Source organism: Triturus cristatus, chromosome 11 (assembly GCF_964204655.1).
Source record: "Triturus cristatus chromosome 11, aTriCri1.1, whole genome shotgun sequence".
In the NCBI taxonomy this organism is placed as follows: Eukaryota; Metazoa; Chordata; class Amphibia; order Caudata; family Salamandridae; genus Triturus; species Triturus cristatus.
The window spans coordinates 839,039,527-839,057,801 of NC_140594.1; the positions used below are offsets into that span (position 1 = coordinate 839,039,527).

The window sequence follows — 18,275 nt, forward strand, 5'->3', positions numbered from 1 at the left end:
CGAGCATCCCGTTGAGAGGGCTTTATCCGTATACCAAGACCCTTCAAATTGGATACCCAGCTATTGAAAATCCTCTTGGTGTAAAGGTAGCAAAAAAAAATGCTTACTTTGTATCACATTTTGCCATGACAGCTGCCGGCCCAGCTTATTCCACCATAGCCATTGCCATGTCTAAAGAGGAGTAAGACACAGAGGCAAGTCATTCGCAATAAAGTCAATGACTGATTGGCCTACAGGCTATGCCAAGTGTTGTATGAGGTGAAATTGCCCACGTCCTTCATGGGCACTACCCCTATGGTGGAAACAATCAAATTCTCTAAGGGCCAAGTATCAAAAGGCACCCCCATCATCCCTTCCTGCTCTTCTTTAGCTAGCTTCTCCTGCACCACTTACGGATGTAATTTACCTGACCTCAGATTCTCTTAGTCCCGTGTACCCCAATTTGAAACCCCTTCAGTAAGGTACGGACTTCCTTCCTTTTTGGGTAAGAGTCCAATCAAAACGCCAGCCTATCTAGCTTAACCAGAGTACAAGTCTTTTCCTTGAGATCCCTGTGCTCCTCCCCCGTAAACTAACCCACTGGACCCCCTTGTCTCCCCCTGCATTCTGTTGCCAGTGCTAGCCTTCACTCCTTTGTTGAGATACTGTTGCCCCCCCCCCCCCGAGCTCCCGGAACAGTTGACCAGGAGATATCACCCTGAGCACTTGGATCATTTGTGCTGGAATCTACAATAATCTCAAGTGCACATGCCCTTATTGAAAAGCCCAACATGCCGCTTGTTGCCCTCCCTAGCCTTTACCGGAGTTACCCACCCTCCCCTAGTGGGACGGGCCTGAAAGAGACAATAAACTATTGGCAAATCACTGCCTGGGTATATTGTCTTGCCAAATTTTGCTGGCCCCATCGTCTGCTGGCAAAGGTCTGTGTCCAAACCCCCCTTTGCGCTTTGGGGTCCCATGTCAATGCGTGCCTGGAGCTCCTCATACTGCGCCCAGGCGTTTCTGCAAAGAATATCTGTGCCTTGCGTATGACATCCATATATTTGAATAAGGCAACGCTCCTCTATAGAAATCTTTTGCAATACACGCTGGCATTTATGAGGAAAGCCGTCGTCCAGTTCTCAGTGGTGATGGGGACCCTCAGGCGTTTGCCCAAATCATATTCCTCCTCCATTGAGCCTTCCTTTGCTCTGAGTTCTCTATGAAGGATTTTAAACATTTCTACATATTTGCTTTCCAAATGCGCCCTTTAGTAGCCAACATTAATTGTACCCCAAATGGCTTCATAACCCCCATGTATGGGAGCTTACGAATCTTGAGTTCCTTACTCTCTTTCCCTTCTGTGTCCACTGCCTTCCGTTTGTCCCCCAGTTTGTCCTCTTACCTAACTTTGTGGAGGCTTCCCTGCCCTTCGTCATATCTACGATCGCCCCAAGGTGACTTAAGCCTTATGTCTACCTCTTTCCTTTTTTCTTCTTATGTACCAATCCCCTTGTCCTTGACATACTTTACTTTACTCAATCTCTCCTCCGTTGACACCATTACTGGACCCTGTGCCTCCTCTGTTCTCTTACCTGGCCGTAAGGATGGTGCCCGCTCTGAAGCCTGCCGCCTTGCCATTGAATGTGCCTGTCACGCTTTTGGATTGGCCTTCAGGCGTCCATGATCCCAGAGGGGAACCTGAAACACAACACTAGAGCTGGGATTAGAATAACCCGCTCCCTCTGCGTGACCAGGACATCCTGCCCTTCCGTATCCACAATCTCTCCTTCCTCAAGACTCTCATTTCCATAATCCAAAGATTAATCTTGCCATGCATGACCCGCAGGACTGCTTGCCCTTGCAGCCACACTTTGTGGCTCTTGACTCCTAAATGCAGTCCGAAAATCACTCAATCCCAGAGGGGCAGTACCAAATCCACTCAGGCACTCCACCATTGCAGGACGTTTGGCCCCATGCTGCTCCCAGCATGGAAATGCGCCCTTCCTCTCCTGAATGCATTGTGGTGAGGCCTTCCTGGACCTTCGTGTGCCATATATCACCTGGTCACATGATGCAGTCCGCCTGGCCATTCTGGACCAAGCCTTCTCTTCGCCCAGAAGTGTGGAGAAGTGTGGCTCACTGGTTAGAGGCGGCAGATCCGTAAGCAGAGAATCGGCCAGGGACCAGGGTTCAATTCCCGACGCGGCAGGGTCGTGGACCAGGGTCAAAACGGACTCTATAATTCTCGCCTCGGTACCTACTCTAACCAGGAACACACTCGGCAACTCTGGGCATTAGCTTGCCTCATCTCCACAACGGCCCCCCACATTCGCCGGGGATGCCTGGTTTCACCCTGGAGGGACCATCTCACAGGGATAGCCAGGACGGGTTCCCCAGCGGTCTACAGCGCCACGACGCCTCAGGGCAGCAGTGCGCTTTACAAGACACATACATTTACATTTACAGGGAGTGCTCCCGGGTCTGAAAACTGCCTCCTGCCATGAATCTGGAAAGAAGAAAGTGGGCCCGGTGTGCAGCATCCAGAAAGAAATGCTGACTGCTCCTGGTCCCCTCCTTCCCCTTTAAATTGAATGACCTGTCACTCTGTTTGTCTGACCCCCCTTTCTCCCAACTGTTGGATTTCAGGGGGGGGCCCCCACTCCACCTTCATCCCTTTGCCATTGCTCCACCCCAGCATAGCTGCTACTACTGCAGAAGCCCTGCCGCTCTGTGCCAATTGTGTAGCGACACCCCTTTCTATGGGGCCCTGTAGAGTGCTATGCACGTCCCAAACCTCCTGCTTGGAATCGTCCGTTGCCTGCAAACTGCTCCCTGTCAGAGAACCTGGGGCCTGCTCCCCCCACCCAGCTTCCAGTGTGCCTCCTGTTGGAGGATCCAGCACTGCCATCTTCCCCGCTCTCCCAATTCCCAAAAAGGTCTTCGCTAAACCCACCCCACTCCTCGTCCCCTCCTACCCCTGTTTCAACTTCACCCCCATGCAGGGCCGGCTCTAGGGCGGTGCGATCGGTGCCACCGCACCGAGTGCTGACTTGGGGTGGGGGCGCCATTTTATTGTTTTAAAAGCACCAGATGTCATGTTCCTAGTCCCAGCAAATTTCAAGCATCAATAAAATTGTCACGATAACTCCGGTGATTAATGTTCTTCCTTTTGAGAGACCAGTGCTTTGTCTGTTAGTGGAAGTTTTGACTCATCATAGAGAGAGGGTTAACATGCCTGCTGCAAAGAACGTGTCCCATTCAAATCACAAAGTGCATACACTATAAATAGGTCAATGGGTTATCGCTTTTGTCAGAGAGATCCTTTTGATACTTGTAGTTTAAAAGGTAAAATCCTAATATAGAGCAGTGAGCTATTATTGTCGTCAAAGAGCTGCATGCAAACTGCAAGGAATATATTACAGCTACACGTTTTTTTGCCCAGTCTTTTCTTATCCTAATATTGCCAAAAGAGTTAATTTGGGTAGAAATAAATGTTTATTATTAAAGAAAACCCCTAACAATGGTGTTGCATTTTAAATTCTGAATTTGTGCTATTCCAGAACAACTATATTGACTCCCAGTATGGATGACATGTGACTCCTACACCTTGTAGGCCTCTGCCTTATGTAACATTTCCTATTCACTGATTTACACGTATGATTGTCTCAGTGCAACGTATGTGTGATGTAGTGTTCTGACACCTTAAACTAGTAGGAGTGGCACTATAAAACTAAATTAATCTAAGAGACACTGTTTATGGAGACTTGGGGGGCATTGTCAAATGGTGGTAGTGAGGGAATTTGTGGCGAGGTGGTCATTGGAGGGGGTCAACAAAAATTGTCGCACAGGGCCCCACCAGTACTAAAGCCGGCCCTGCACCCATGGCCTACTGGGTCTAGCCCCCTGAAAAGCAGCTGAAAATTCCCCCGCCCCCACCCCATGGGGGTCCACTGCTCTAAATCGAGGCCCCCAGTTTGTATCTGAACACCCACCCTTCAGAAAGGCTTGTCTTCCATGATCAACGAGCCCTGAGGAGCCCCCCCCCACACCATAACAAATGCCTGATTGGGGCTTCAAGCCCCTACCCCAGAGGCCTTTCTTCCCTTGCTGGCCGATCTCCTAGTGGCTCCCACCCCCGTTCCTTGGTTCCCAAAGCTTTGCCACTTATGCCCTGCTGCCCTGCCCTCACACCAACCCTCCCTCCCCAGACGATGAGGCCCCACCGCACTCTAGTGTGCGGCCTCTTGCACCGACCTGGGCCATTGCCGGGCCCAGGTCGGTGAGCATGCCAGAATGACAGCCTGCACCCTGCTAGACGCCCGCCTGGTGAGCCGCGCTACTTGTGTGGCCTTAGTGTTGCCGGCTAAGAGATCAGCCAGAGCGCTTTTTTCACTCGATCATTCTCCATTGCCATGATGACGTACTACACCTATTAGAGGGGCAAGAAACCTGTAGTGTCCTGCGAGACACGTTCTAGTGTCCCGCAGGAAGCTGTACTTCAAGCCACTCTCTTGAGGGCTGGACACACTGCACCCCACACCCATTCATCATGGGTGTCACGAGTGACGTGGCCCCGCTAATAAAAAGGCCCGGGTGCACGTGCTCGAGGCCAGTTTACTGCACAGTCCAACCCGGTGTCCGCGTCCCTTATTGCCGACATGTGGGCCTGAGGCCCAACACCACATTGGCGACGAGGCGGGTAGCCAGCCCCGCGTGCCTGCCGCCCTGAACGTTGTCGTTCCTCGTGGGGGAGGAAAGGAGCCCGGCAGGCAACGCCCCCACAAGCTGTCTACGGCCACCCGTGACTGCAGTGAAGCTGAGACGTGACACCGATCTCCATGTCCAAGAAGAGCAACGACCGGAGACCTGCCGTGCCTCACCCCGCTGGCGTCCGTGGTAGAGGTGAGAACATGCATCCCCAATGAGGGTGAGTGCTCCGCGATGCCTGCAATGCATCCGCCGCCATGCTCACCAGCGAGTGCCCCATGATGCCAGCAGTGCATCCGCTACCAAGCCCACCGGCATGTTCACGGATCACAGTGACGAGCAACTGCATGAGTCCCTGGAAGGCACCTACCCCGCTGCAATGCCTGCACGGTGCCAGCTGCTGTGCCCGGGCAGCCACCTCCGCAGGTAACACACCCGGTGAACTGCAACGCGCGGCAAGAAAGGGACACTCACACCCCGGCACGCTCCCTCCTACCGCATAACCCACGGCATCCGAGTGGCATCCGAGCGGCAGCCCGAGGCATCGATCGGCTGGGGAAACATCGCGGATCAGCGACATGCCGCATGGATATGCCCCCTGGTTCGGGTCCGGAGGCACCCACATAAGTAGGAAGAGTGGATCACCCCACGACACCCCGGCGGGGTGCAAGCCTCAGTTACGCCCGCCGCTGAAGAGTGCCTGAGGACACCAACGCATGAGAGCAGCCATAGCACCAAAGGTAGGGCTGGAATTGCCCCGCAAGAGAACGGTGCGTCGCCGCACAGAACGGCCACAGGAGTGCGGGAGGGGGCGACAGTGGAAGGAGCGGCGCAGAGAACAGGTTCATGCCCTCTCACCGGCTCGGGTGCTGGAAGGCCATTTCACCTGATACTCGCTGCTCCAAGGAAAGAAGCCGTAGCGGAAGCGCTGTCTTCTGAGTCTTAGCCCCAAGCAGCGACGGAATTGCCGGAAAATGGCCCAGACAGTGCTCCTGCCTCCGGTACCCAGAGGTGGCCTGTGAATGTAGAGGCCCGCCTATCTTTGGCAAACACGCCTGCGATGTCAAAGGCGAGTACTGCGGCAGCGAAGCATGTGCAGCGCCACCTGCTGGTCCCGCACCGCATCGGCAACCCGGCCAGGCGAGGGAGCTGCATGACATGGACCTTGCCCAGAACCAAGCCGTTTCACCGCATCAGACCCTCCAGTGGCCGTCCTAAGCACCAAGAAGCGCAACTGAGAAGCGACCTGCCTGGCTCCCCTGATTTGCACAGCGCAGTACAGCGAGATGAGGGAAAGCAGCCCCACCCGCTCAGAGCCTCATATCTGCTAAGCTGACGCAGGTTCGGGCATAAACCCAGCGCCGACCTCAGCAGCAAAGGTGGCACCACGCTGCCACCTACTGGTCATGGAGCAATATTGCACCACTCACAGAGGCTCTCCCAGGTAGCCACCAAGGAGCAGGGGTTACCACGGGTGACAACACCACAAAGCAAGGTGCAACACCCAAGCCTCTGTTGTACACAGAAAAAGTACGGGACACTAGAGAAATGAAAACACCCAGCCACACCGAGACAGCTGCTGTTTGAGTCACCTGCAAGACAAAGTGAACAGCCGGAACCGGAGCAAGCGCACACAGCACCCTCTGGTGAAAGCCGCAAGACACTTCGCTACCTCCTACACCTACCCTTGCCAAGCTCGCAAACAGGTACAGAGAGACAAAGTACTGCTCTGTCTCTTCAACAGAGAGTAACCACAGGAGCACCGCAGAGCCAAAGCTGCTCAGCCACGCAGAGAACCCTGAGAAGGCAGCTATCCCCACACGAAGTCTGTGAAGACCATGCACATGGCGTGTAAACCCCAATAGCTGTCTGGTGCCACTACAAGCGAAGAAACGGCGCCACTGCAAGCAAGAAGATTGCGCCACCCACCCTCAGTGGTGAACGGACACCACCGCAGGATCCAGTTCGGACACACCAGGTGCCAGAAGAGGGCGCACACGAAGAAGGCGTAGCGTATGAAGTCCAAAGTGAGCAACGCAGGCACCCCAGCAGCGGATCAGCCCAGGCAGACGCCCAGGAGATAGAGACATCTCCACTGAGAGAAGCACCGGTGAACCCAGCACAGAGAGCATATACATCTCCACCGCCACAGCGAAGCCCCGCAGTGGGCCGAAAGCAACGGTGTCCTCCTCAACACTGCCTCACGATGGAGTCGGCGGTGACCCACGACAGGCAAGAGAGGAGTCGCACCCGCAGCGGCCCGAAAGCCACACAGTGTCCTCCTCAACACTACCTCAAGATGGAGTCGGCAGTGACCCACGACAGGCAAGAGAGGAGTCGCACACATTATGTGGCATGCCGCCACAGCAACAGGCGCTCCAACACCAGCGACATGCGACTGGATGTCACGTCGCCCAGCAAGCAAGGAGTGCGCCGGAGCGAAGGCAGAAGCCGGCGCCATAACAAACAAATGATGGACGGAATGCTGACAATGCAGACATTCTCCCCCAGTCAAGAGATCTGGGTTAAATCCATCGTTCTTTTGCCCACTACACCACCCCAGTTTAGACATGGCCATATGCAAATCAGTCTTGACCCTGTGCCTCATGGGAACAGTCCAGCCCGAACTGCCAAGCCATGTCTTCCCTGGACCGGAATCAAGCATCCTAGGACCGGTTTCTGGCTATCAGCCGTCATCAGCCAGGATAGCTTGACTCCAGTGGCGTAGTGAGCACGGGTCCCACGTCTGGGAATACCCATCCCACTTAGGGCGAAAAGCGTTACAACAAACAAATGATGGACGGAATGCTGACAATGCAGACATTCTCCCCCAGTCAAGAGATCTGGGTTAAATCCATCGTTCTTTTGCCCACTACACCACCCCAGTTTAGACATGGCCATATGCAAATCAGTCTTGACCCTGTGCCTCATGAGAACAGTCCAGCCCGAACTGCCAAGCCATGTCTTCCCTGGACCGGAATCAAGCATCCTAGGACCGGTTTCTGGCTATCAGCCGTCATCAGCCAGGATAGCTTGACTCCAGTGGCGTAGTGAGCACGGGTCCCACGTCTGGGAATACCCATCCCACTTAGGGCGAAAAGCGTTACAACAAACAAATGATGGACGGAATGCTGACAAAGCAGACATTCTCCCCCAGTCAAGAGATCTGGGTTAAATCCATCGTTCTTTTGCCCACTACACCACCCCAGTTTAGACATGGCCATATGCAAATCAGTCTTGACCCTGTGCCTCATGGGAACAGTCCAGCCCGAACTGCCAAGCCATGTCTTCCCTGGACCGGAATCAAGCATCCTAGGACCGGTTTCTGGCTATCAGCCGTCATCAGCCAGGATAGCTTGACTCCAGTGGCGTAGTGAGCACGGGTCCCACGTCTGGGAATACCCATCCCACTTAGGGCGAAAAGCGTTACAACAAACAAATGATGGACGGAATGCTGACAATGCAGACATTCTCCCCCAGTCAAGAGATCTGGGTTAAATCCATCGTTCTTTTGCCCACTACACCACCCCAGTTTAGACATGGCCATATGCAAATCAGTCTTGACCCTGTGCCTCATGGGAACAGTCCAGCCCGAACTGCCAAGCCATGTCTTCCCTGGACCGGAATCAAGCATCCTAGGACCGGTTTCTGGCTATCAGCCGTCATCAGCCAGGATAGCTTGACTCCAGTGGCGTAGTGAGCACGGGTCCCACGTCTGGGAAAACCCAGAAGCCGGCGCCATGACAGCACCGCCTCGAGGTCTAAGCGCAACGCCCTCGATGAAAGGAGAGTGACAGCCCTGTCACCCTGAAAACCGGATAAACACAGGTGGGCTGAACAGACCAGCAAAGGGAGAAGACCGAGGACTCACAGCAAGCCACAGAGCACACCCTGATACACCAGACAACCATCGAGGTGGACCGACGTCCCTGGATACAGCTCCACGGGTGAACCGAACATAAGCCGCAGCAAGCGCAAGCCGCGTCTCATCCCTACGTTTCCCCAGGCGACCGTCCATCCCCAAGCGTCGGCAGTCGAAGTCAAGTGGCATCCCTGCTCCTGTCCGCAGATGCCACGGGTGAAGATCAGCACTGAGTGTCTGTCCTCACACCGCCTCAAGACGGAGTCGGCAGTGGCCTCAAGCCAGGCAAGAGAGGATCAACACACTCTACGTGTTAAGCCGCCACAGACGCTCAACATCAGCAAGGCGGAGGCACGTGGCTGCCCAGGTCCATCCTGACATCCAAACTCTCCCAGCAAGTCACCACCACCTGTCATTCCGACTCACCACATGGCTGGCAACCATCACCGCGCCAGCTATCAGAACATGCCTCAAACACCACTCCCCGAGTACCAATGGACTGGAGTCCGAAACCGTTGCCACACAAGCCAACTAAATGGAACCAGAAACCACCTGTGAACCTGGCCTACACCGGAACCGCGGCAGCGAGTGCAAGTCTTGGCCAAGACTCATCCACCCGGGAGGGTTGTGCGTGCGACCAAGCAACGGCTCCTCTGTAGTCCTGCAGCTGCCCCCAGACGGCACACAAGCAGCTGCTCCAGCGCAGCCTTCCTACAGTACCGCAGCAACCCCGACGACGGGTCTCCCCAGGCGGGAGAGCGAGGAGAGACATTGCCCCACCGATAGGTTACCGCCACAGCCAAGTAGTTCAACAGGGACAGTCGGTCCAGCAACACCTCCGTGAAATCTCATTTGAGACTCCGTCCATGGTCGTGATGCAGCACGCTAAAAAGAACTGTTAGAACTCACCACAGACCATCACCGACGTCAGCAAAATGGAAGCCATGCAAGACACGTCATTGTCAGCGAACTGACGGTATGCAGCGGACGTCTCCAAGCCAGCAGTCGTGTCCTGAGTCCTTCAGGTTAAAGAACGGGTGTCCGCCGAGAAGGTCCTGCTGCTGGCCAAGTTCACCAGCCCATGTCTGATGTCGTCCTGCCACCTGACTCGAGAGACTGATGGACCCTGTGGTATTTAGTTAACCGTTTGTTTCTTCTCCTCAGGTTGGACTGACACTTTGTTTGTCCTTCAATAAAGTCAGGGAGGAATGTAGTGTTCTGCGAGACACGTTCTAGTGTCCCGCAGGAAGCTGTACTTCCAGCCACTCCCTTGAGGGCTGGACACACTGCACCCCACAGCCATCCATCATGGGTGTCACGAGTGACGTGGCCCCGCTAATAAAAAGGCCCGGGTGCACGTGCTCGAGGCCAGTTTACTGCACAGTCCAACCCGGTGTCCGCGTCCCTTATTGCCGACATGTGGGCCTGAGGCCCAACACCACAAAACCCATTCCCAAAGAAAGCGTACAAACACTACCAGGCAATAATTATTTTAAAGTAACATGGAAGTAGCGTTAATGATGCACTAGAAAAAACACCATAACTAGCCTGGGCTATCACCGTGTACACCTACAAAAAGATGACAGGTGTCATCTCAAAATGGACGAATCTATCCCTTGGGCTACATGTCCTACCAGATGTAGCCCAAAGCGCACAGTCAGTTAGATTGCCCCCATCCTTTCCCCGAAAACCCCCGGGGGGGGGGCAGACCTCCTTTCAGTCTGCTGTCTTCCAAAGCCTGAATGTAAGAATGATGAATGAACTCCGAGCTGTACACCTTAACACGTTTTCTCACTTTTCAACACTTCTCTGTAAATTGTCTGGAAGGCAATCACAAGTATTCGCCATTGTTTTTAGCACCACTGGCCCGGCTCTTTCAATCGCTTCTCTCACTGTCATGAAAGCACTGACAGCGCTCTCTTATTTCTATAGTTTCCAATGCTCACTCTTCCTCTGGCCCATCAGGAGTAAGTAAGTGGGGAAGACTGTGATGTACTGGGGAGGCGTCAAAGGGTGCTTGATGGAACACACTGGCATTTTGATGAGTCAATGTCCATGCTGCAGCAATATGATCTAACTTTAATAGTTTAATCGTTTGCTGTAAGAAAAGAATGAAACATTTTAGAGGCGAGAGAATGATTGAAGTATGCACCCGCATCTCGGGCTTAATTAAATTTGGATAGTTATAGAAAATCCTGGAACTGTTGGAGAATTGCTAAATTGGGGAAAAATTCCAAGGTGGAATTTGATCCTCTCTACTATTCATACACGGGAAGGAATTACACGTGTGGCTGTTCCTCCTGATTTATCACTTCCTGCACAAGTGGAGGTTATTCCATTAACGCCCAATTCCTAATAAGTCTCTTTTATCTCCAAAGCCCCCTTGTGCATGCCAAAGGGGATCAGGCTGTAGTGCTGCTGGCGATTAACTTTCCAATTGAACCTAGTGTTCCCTGTGGTCACCCCGCCCCCACCCCTTCTGCTGCTCACACAGTCCTTCAGGATGCCAAAGCGCTGCTCCAGGCTCAGTCTTTCAGCCTTTGAGCTCCTATGAAAGGCTAGAGAGTATTTCGAGGCACAGGGTAGCAGGGCACTCGTCACTCTACCCCAGTATAGTGCCCATACTTATCCCAGAGACTGGAATATTGAAAAAAACACAGGTAATGACTAAGCTATTAACACAGGTGCATAGGCAAATAAATAGACAAATACATATTGGAACATAGCATAGTGATCATGTATACTGCGCCTGTGAAGAGATTGTATTGTCTTGTATTGCAGCATTTATATAGCGCTTAGTACCCCTCTGTGGGTCGCTGAAGCACTTGTCTACATGAGTAGCACACTGTGTAGGGTGTGTGATTGGAGCGCCGTGCTTTTGTATTCATGCGATTTGGGTTGTGTTTCCATGTCATGCATGATGACCACTGAGGTGCATTTATTGTGCTATGGAATGCAGCGCATGTCAGTGTGTTGAATGACGAAGTGAAAGAGACAGACGCACAGGTTTATGGTTTTTAGCATTCTGGAGTCTTTGAACAGCTCTGCAGGTCCCTTTATGGCATTTCATCTGATATAGTCTGATTAGCTGGTTACTTGATATAGTCTGATTAGCTGGTTACTCGCTGTGTTGTCCATTCTGAGATTCTGTGTATAGTTGTGGTACTGAGCTGGCATTTTGGGAGGGAGTGGGTTATAGAGAGATCTGTTGGGATGGATATTTATATTATCATCACACATGTGAGAGTCTTTGTGAGATGTAATGAAGTGCTCAGATTGAATAGATTTGTGGGACCTGCAGTAAATGGACTATATTAAAGTCCTCCAAATTGTCCAATGATATGTGACGGACCTCTTCAATTATTCCATGCCTGTTCATTTAGTGATTGTGTGTTTTGGGCTGTACAGTGCTGCTGATAGACAACCCTCATAGCAGGCATGTCTTATGTGAATTTAAGAGATATAAGGTTCAGTTTGTTGCTGGCCGCCGCATATTATGGTTTTAGTATTATCGTGGGACGTAACTGTTCTATATGTAAGTACATAACTATATAATGTCACTGTGAACCATATGTCAGCCCTTTCTTGCTCACCTACATAATTACATCGGTTTGCTGGTTGGGTTGTTTCCAATTTGTGGGTTGTAAGCTGAGGATTGCGCTGAAGGGTGGAACTGTTTTCTGCTGCCAGGATGCATGTGGTGCAGTTATCTAGGGAATAGCCGTTATTCGGGTAAAAAAAAAAAGTCTTGTGAGATATTGGCAGTTGACTGATTTGAACAAAAAAGTCTCAGTGAGATATTTTCTGTGTGAACAAGTCTCACGTGCAAAAAAAATGTGAAACTGTGTAATGTGAAATTTCATGTAATTTCAGGAATGTTGAGTAACACAAAATCAGCGAATTACGCTAATTTCACCAACGTGCTTACCATTCCTTCCAAGCCTAGTATAAACAAAGTGAGTAAGTCAGAGATTTCTGATTTTGACACCCATCTGTGCACAATGCTCAAACCATTGCACAAATATTCTATTGGCATATTTACCCTAGTGGTTATTAAGAGCAATGGGCAGGTCCACAAATGTATCAAATTAACCTGCGCTCAGTGGGGCAAGAGCACCATCCACAAGGATGATCCACCATCCTCGCAGAGAGATGTACAGTCACCAGCTGCCTAATACAGAGCAGAAAGAAAAAAACAAATGCAACATTCAAAATAGGAAACATACCCGCTCCAAGCCCCCTCGGCTAGATCCGAAGAGAAGACGCCTTACCACTCAACTGTAGCTCTATCGCAGTGCATGCCTGGCACAGTAAATATTATGACGCAGATGCCACAAGCCCCAGCCTGTTTGGGATTCCAAAATAAATGAGCCCAAACATAAATACATGGCAGAAAGCCAGTGTTCTTCAGTAGGCGGACGTGGTTGTAGAATGGCACGACACAAGTCTGAGTTACACCCTGAAGCACGAGTTTTACAAAGGAAGATATGTAAACACTTAATTAGACACACTGATTTACAAAGAAGGGTTAAAATGCTAATTTAGTTTGAAAAACAGATGCATACTTGGGAGCTATGTCAAGAAGAATCTTTCATGATTACTTCACTACTGGCTGCCAGGCCTCATCTCTTGCTTCATCTCAGGTGTACATCAGATGTGTGCCACCAACAAGCCTCCAATTGCAATAAGACCAGGAACCCATTCTTGTTCTCTGGTTAGCAAAGAATTTAGGAACCCAACTTGGACTCCTGCAAGCAAAGAGGTTTGTACTGAACCGGAACTCCTAGAAGCAAATAGTTCAGGAGCCCAACCTGTTAGCAAAAAGTTTGATAACCCAACCTGTTCTCCTGTTAACTAAGAGTTACAGAACCCAAACTGGAATCCTGCTGCCAATAGTTCAGCAACCTAACCTGCACTTCTATTATCAAAGAGTTCAGGAATCCAAACATGACTCGACTCCTGTTAGCAAAGAGGTGAGGAATTCTACCTTGGCTGGACCCCTTTATCATAGAATTCAGGAACAAACCCGGACTCATGAATGCAATGAGCTGTGGAACCCAACCTGGACTTTTCCTCGCAAAGAGTTTAGATTGTCAAGCCAGATATCTACAGGAAAGACTTTTCTTTCGGTTGGATGAAGAGTCCAGTTTTGTTGGCGTTGAGCTTAGGATGGTTGTTGGTCTGCCAGGGTTGAACCGTGGAGAGAGTGCTGTTTAGGTGCTAGATGTCTTTGACTGATTACATTTTCATGTAGAGTTGGGGGTCATCTGCATAAAGATGATAGGCAATTCTGGTTTGTTTCAGGATTATTGCAAGGGGTTCCATATAGAGGTTTAATAGGGCAGGAAACAGGATTGACCTTTGAGGAACTCCTTGTGAGCAGTGGCGGACGACACAATGAGGAGGTGGTGGGGAGGGTGGAGCGAGCGCAGGGAAGCTTTGGAGAGGGAGCAGGGTTAATAATGTGTTTTTAAAACACTTACCTGGAGCTGCCAGCCACCTCCCGCATCGTGCTTCGGTCTTCCTGGTCCCAGCAGGCACTGGGGCAGCATTATACACAAAAAGAAGCCAAAGCAGTGCAGGTTATCTATTGGATACACTAGTATGTTTAGCCATATATTGCTATCAGGATTGGCAGTGCTCTGCAGTAAATGAACCCACTGCTAAGGTACCAAATGATGCAAACTTTTTTAGAAAATGTAAACAGGAGCGCTTATATCTTGAAAAATTCACAAACATACTGTATAGCTTATTAAAATCATGCCATTAAGTTAGTCTTTTCATTCAACATACAAACAAGGCTTATGAAACTTCGAAGAATGATTTTGGTCGGGAGTCATGTATTCTGGATATTCTTCTTTTATTTCTTTTTTGAATTTTTACATCAATCAGCCCAGCCAACGCATGTCGTCCATATGGACTTCATTTGGGCTGCAGTTTAAAAATATGGAATACATATATTACAATTTTGTTATTGCTGTAGAAAAAATACAAATGTATAATCACTTCAATGAATGTGTCTGCAAGACTCCCAGCCTACTGTCTACACACAAATATTACATTAATTTATATATTTCTAAAATAAAAAGGAAATATGGTGTTAAAACAAAAATCCGGTTACATACACTGATCTATTTTCCTTTTTCAAATGTGTGATCAACTATTATTCAGAACCCTAAAGATGGTCAAAATGTGTTCTTGTTAGTATATGAACAAGATGTTGCCCTTATCACAAGAGATTCACAACCTATACATTTTGTAAACAAGAATTTCATTCATTATTGAATCTCATTCATTATTTGATTTCATATTTAATACATACAGATCATGGACTATAGACCAAGTGTTTTTCTTAAATTAAATCACTATTTTCCTAGAAACTTTAATATATCCACAATTGGCTATAATTGGTAACTAATGCAGAAAAAAATGGGTTCTACCTTTATGATGCATAACATTCTATATTCCATGTACATCTGATACCCAGAGGGAATCGCACTCAATCAAGATCAGAACTAGTATTCTTATACTCACTTTTGGCCAATGTTTCTGTGTCATTCAATTATCATTTGTCTTATGCAATGTTCGAAATAACTCATCAATGGTACTGTGAGGGGTTTGGTTAAAAACAAAGTGTGAAAAAATTGATCTCCCCTATCAGTCTTAGTCAAGTATATTAATACAAAATCAATAAACTTACTTTGATAAATATTAGGCTACAATTTGGCCGAATGTAAGAGAGTGGCAGTTCCCAGAGTGTACTCCAATTAAACCCTCCAATAGAAAGCTGAGCTAGAAATATAAATGTAAGAGAACAGTGCCAATCACTATGTATTTTAGAAAAAAAAAAAGACAATGTTGGTTAGAAATATCCGTATTAAATCACATTAAGACCTTCTAACCACAAACAAAGATGCCAAAGTAGACTACAAAATAACAGTAGCGAAGTTTCACTGCTGAACCCGGTGCACAGCTTTAGGATGGGATCGTCCCAATTGATAATGCAATATTTCTCCGTTTATGACAAAAGTAATCGAGGAACTCGAGCAAGTTAATGATGCTTCATTTATTGATTTAATTTTCTTTCACACGTGAAATGATTATGCATTTCTTTACTTCTCATGTCCCAGAAATGCTCATCCGAGCCTTTTTCTGTACACGTCAAAATACATAGGGGCATATTTACAATAACTGGCGCATCCCTGCATATCAGCAGGGATGCGCCAGTTATTGTGCGCCACAGCTCCGCCACCATGGATGCGCCGCATTTACAATGCGGCGCACCATGGGGCAAAAACGGCACAGATGCGTGACGCATCTGTGCCGTAAAAGTGGCGCATTGCTGGAGTTGCGTCGCAAGCGCGACGCAGCTCCAGCAATGCTCTGGGGGGCCCAATCTTGCTAATGCTGCGTCAATCCTTACGCCTGCTTCAGGCAGGTGCAGGGTTTTGACGCAGCATGGGTCTAAAAGTGACTGAGTGAAATCTTGTAGATTTCACTCAGCCACTTTTAGGAGGCGTTCCTGCGCTGGAATGCCCCCCCCCTGCGCAGGAACGCCTACATGTGGCGCAGGGCTTTACAACGTGACGCATCTCCCAGATGCGTCACGTTGTAAGTACCGCGCACCATGGCGCAGGATTTGCGCCGCCGCTGCGTCACAAAAGTGACGCAACTGCGGCGTAAATGAGGCGCAAGGGGCTTGTAAATCTGCCCCATAGATACATCCTTGGTAGCAAGTCACATAATACCCAATGCATTTCGGACTGTTAAAAAGTCCTTCTTCAGGGGTTCACTACAATAAAAAGATATTACAATTAGAACATGACTTCAGACCCCTAGATGAACACCAAATCAGTAGTAGTCAACAGTTAACATTGCCCTGCTTGTTAACAACGCTTTCCCGCTAAACCCTTATGCATGTTAATACCATTCTTCTGCTCGGAAAACACCCTTATTTCTGGCTCAGATGTTAAAACCCACTTGGTATTAAACAATCCCCCTCGTCACATCATTGCCATGCATGAACTATTAAGCCTCCTTCGTATACCCCGATGTATCGTGCCAGATCTAAACTCCATTTAACACGTACCTTTCAGGACTTGTTGCCACATGTCTCTCTTTTCCAAAACATCTCACTGCTTAGAGAACTGCTACTTAATGCGCCCTAACATCCTTCTAGTTTAAAACATGTGACCTAGCCCCTCCTTTGTACTTGGGCCTCTCGCCAACTGACTTAAATCATCAACTTTCAGGTTTTCGTATGAGACTCAAACAACCACAATGCACCACTCCTTCCTTAGCCAACGGGCGGAAAAATCCACTGTCTTCCCCATACCCCACGTTTTCCCGTGCGTACAGATGCTTAGCCCCGCCCACCCTTGCAATTTTAACAATTAGCGCTGTAACTCAAATATTAAAATATTTTCAAACCAATGTTGACTCGTTAAAGCCTGTCATGCAGTTATTATATTTAATGTCCATCATTAATACGAATCCAACGTTCAAATCGCAAAATCCTTCCATTATAAGAATGTACATATCACGTGTGTAATCATGTCCATCAATATGACTTTGCCATTTCTATTATGCTCTTTTCTTTGGGTGCAACTTGCAGATAGGGTAGCGAAAATACAAATCATGAAGAAAGTTTGCAGTGGACACCAAATTCTTCCATTTAAATTGAGTTGTCCGTCTTTGGTCCTGTTTGCGTGCTACCGGGCTGCGTGATCTACTCTGGTGTCACGCCTTGAAAATCTACAGAATAACAGTTGCGAAGTTTCACCGCTGAACCCGCTTGTTAGGATGGGATTGTCCCAATTGATAATGCAATATTTCTCCGTTTATGACAAAAGTAATCAAGGAACTCGAGCAAGTTAATGATGCTTCATTTATTGATTTAATTTTCTTTCACATGCGAAATGATTATGCATTTCTTTACTTCTCATGTCCCAGATATGCTCATCCGAGATGTGTTCATCTGGGGTCTGAAGTCAAGTTCTAATTGTAATATCTTTTTATTGGAGTGAACCCCTGAAGAAGGACTTTTTAACAGTCCGAAATGCATTGGGTATTATGTGACTTGCTACCAAGGATGTATCTATGTATTTTGACGTGTACAGAAAAAGGCTCGGATGAGCATATCTGGGACATGAGAAGTAAAGAAATGCATAATCATTTCACGTGTGAAAGAAAATGTAATCAATAAATGAAGCATCATTAACTTGCTCGAGTTCCTCGATTACTTTTGTCATAAACGGAGAAATATTGCATTATCAATTGGGACGATCCCTTCCTAAAGCTGTGCACCGGGTTCAGCAGTGAAACTTCGCTACTGTTATTCTGTACATTTTCAAGGCGTGACACCAGGGTAGATCACGCAGCCCGGTAGCACGATAACAAGACCAAAGACGGACAACTCAATTTAAATGGAAGAATTCGATGTGCACTGCAAACTTTCTTCATGAAAGTAGACTACAAAACATCTTCCGAAAGGCTCTTACATGACTTGTACAAGAGTAGTTATCCTATTTAACGACTATTGACTAGTCATAATATGACTCCCTGTGCAATCGCTGCACTGCATTCATGCCACAAGAGCAGCACAGGGATTGGCCTAAGCGGGCTGGAAAGACGCTCCGCTCAGGACAGGGAGTCTGTGCTGTTTCTCCAGCCTGGCTGTTCAATACAGACCGGGTTGGAAGACGGCTGGCCAAACACACATGCG

At 48.8% G+C, this 18,275-nt stretch overlaps 1 protein-coding gene and 1 long non-coding RNA gene across 4 annotated transcripts in view; one reads left to right on the forward strand and one right to left on the reverse strand.

Annotated features, from left to right (window-relative positions):
• LOC146785507 (uncharacterized) overlaps positions 1-14,055 on the reverse strand; it is a 78,034-nt gene extending 63,979 nt beyond the window's left edge. The window contains exon 1 of the long non-coding RNA XR_014970429.1: positions 14,035-14,055. This is a non-coding gene — a long non-coding RNA (uncharacterized LOC146785507). The remainder of the gene's footprint in view (positions 1-14,034) is intronic.
• Positions 1-18,275, forward strand: part of LOC146785506 (uncharacterized) — a 691,519-nt gene that overhangs the window by 80,541 nt on the left and 592,703 nt on the right. The gene's annotated exons all lie outside the window — the stretch shown is intronic.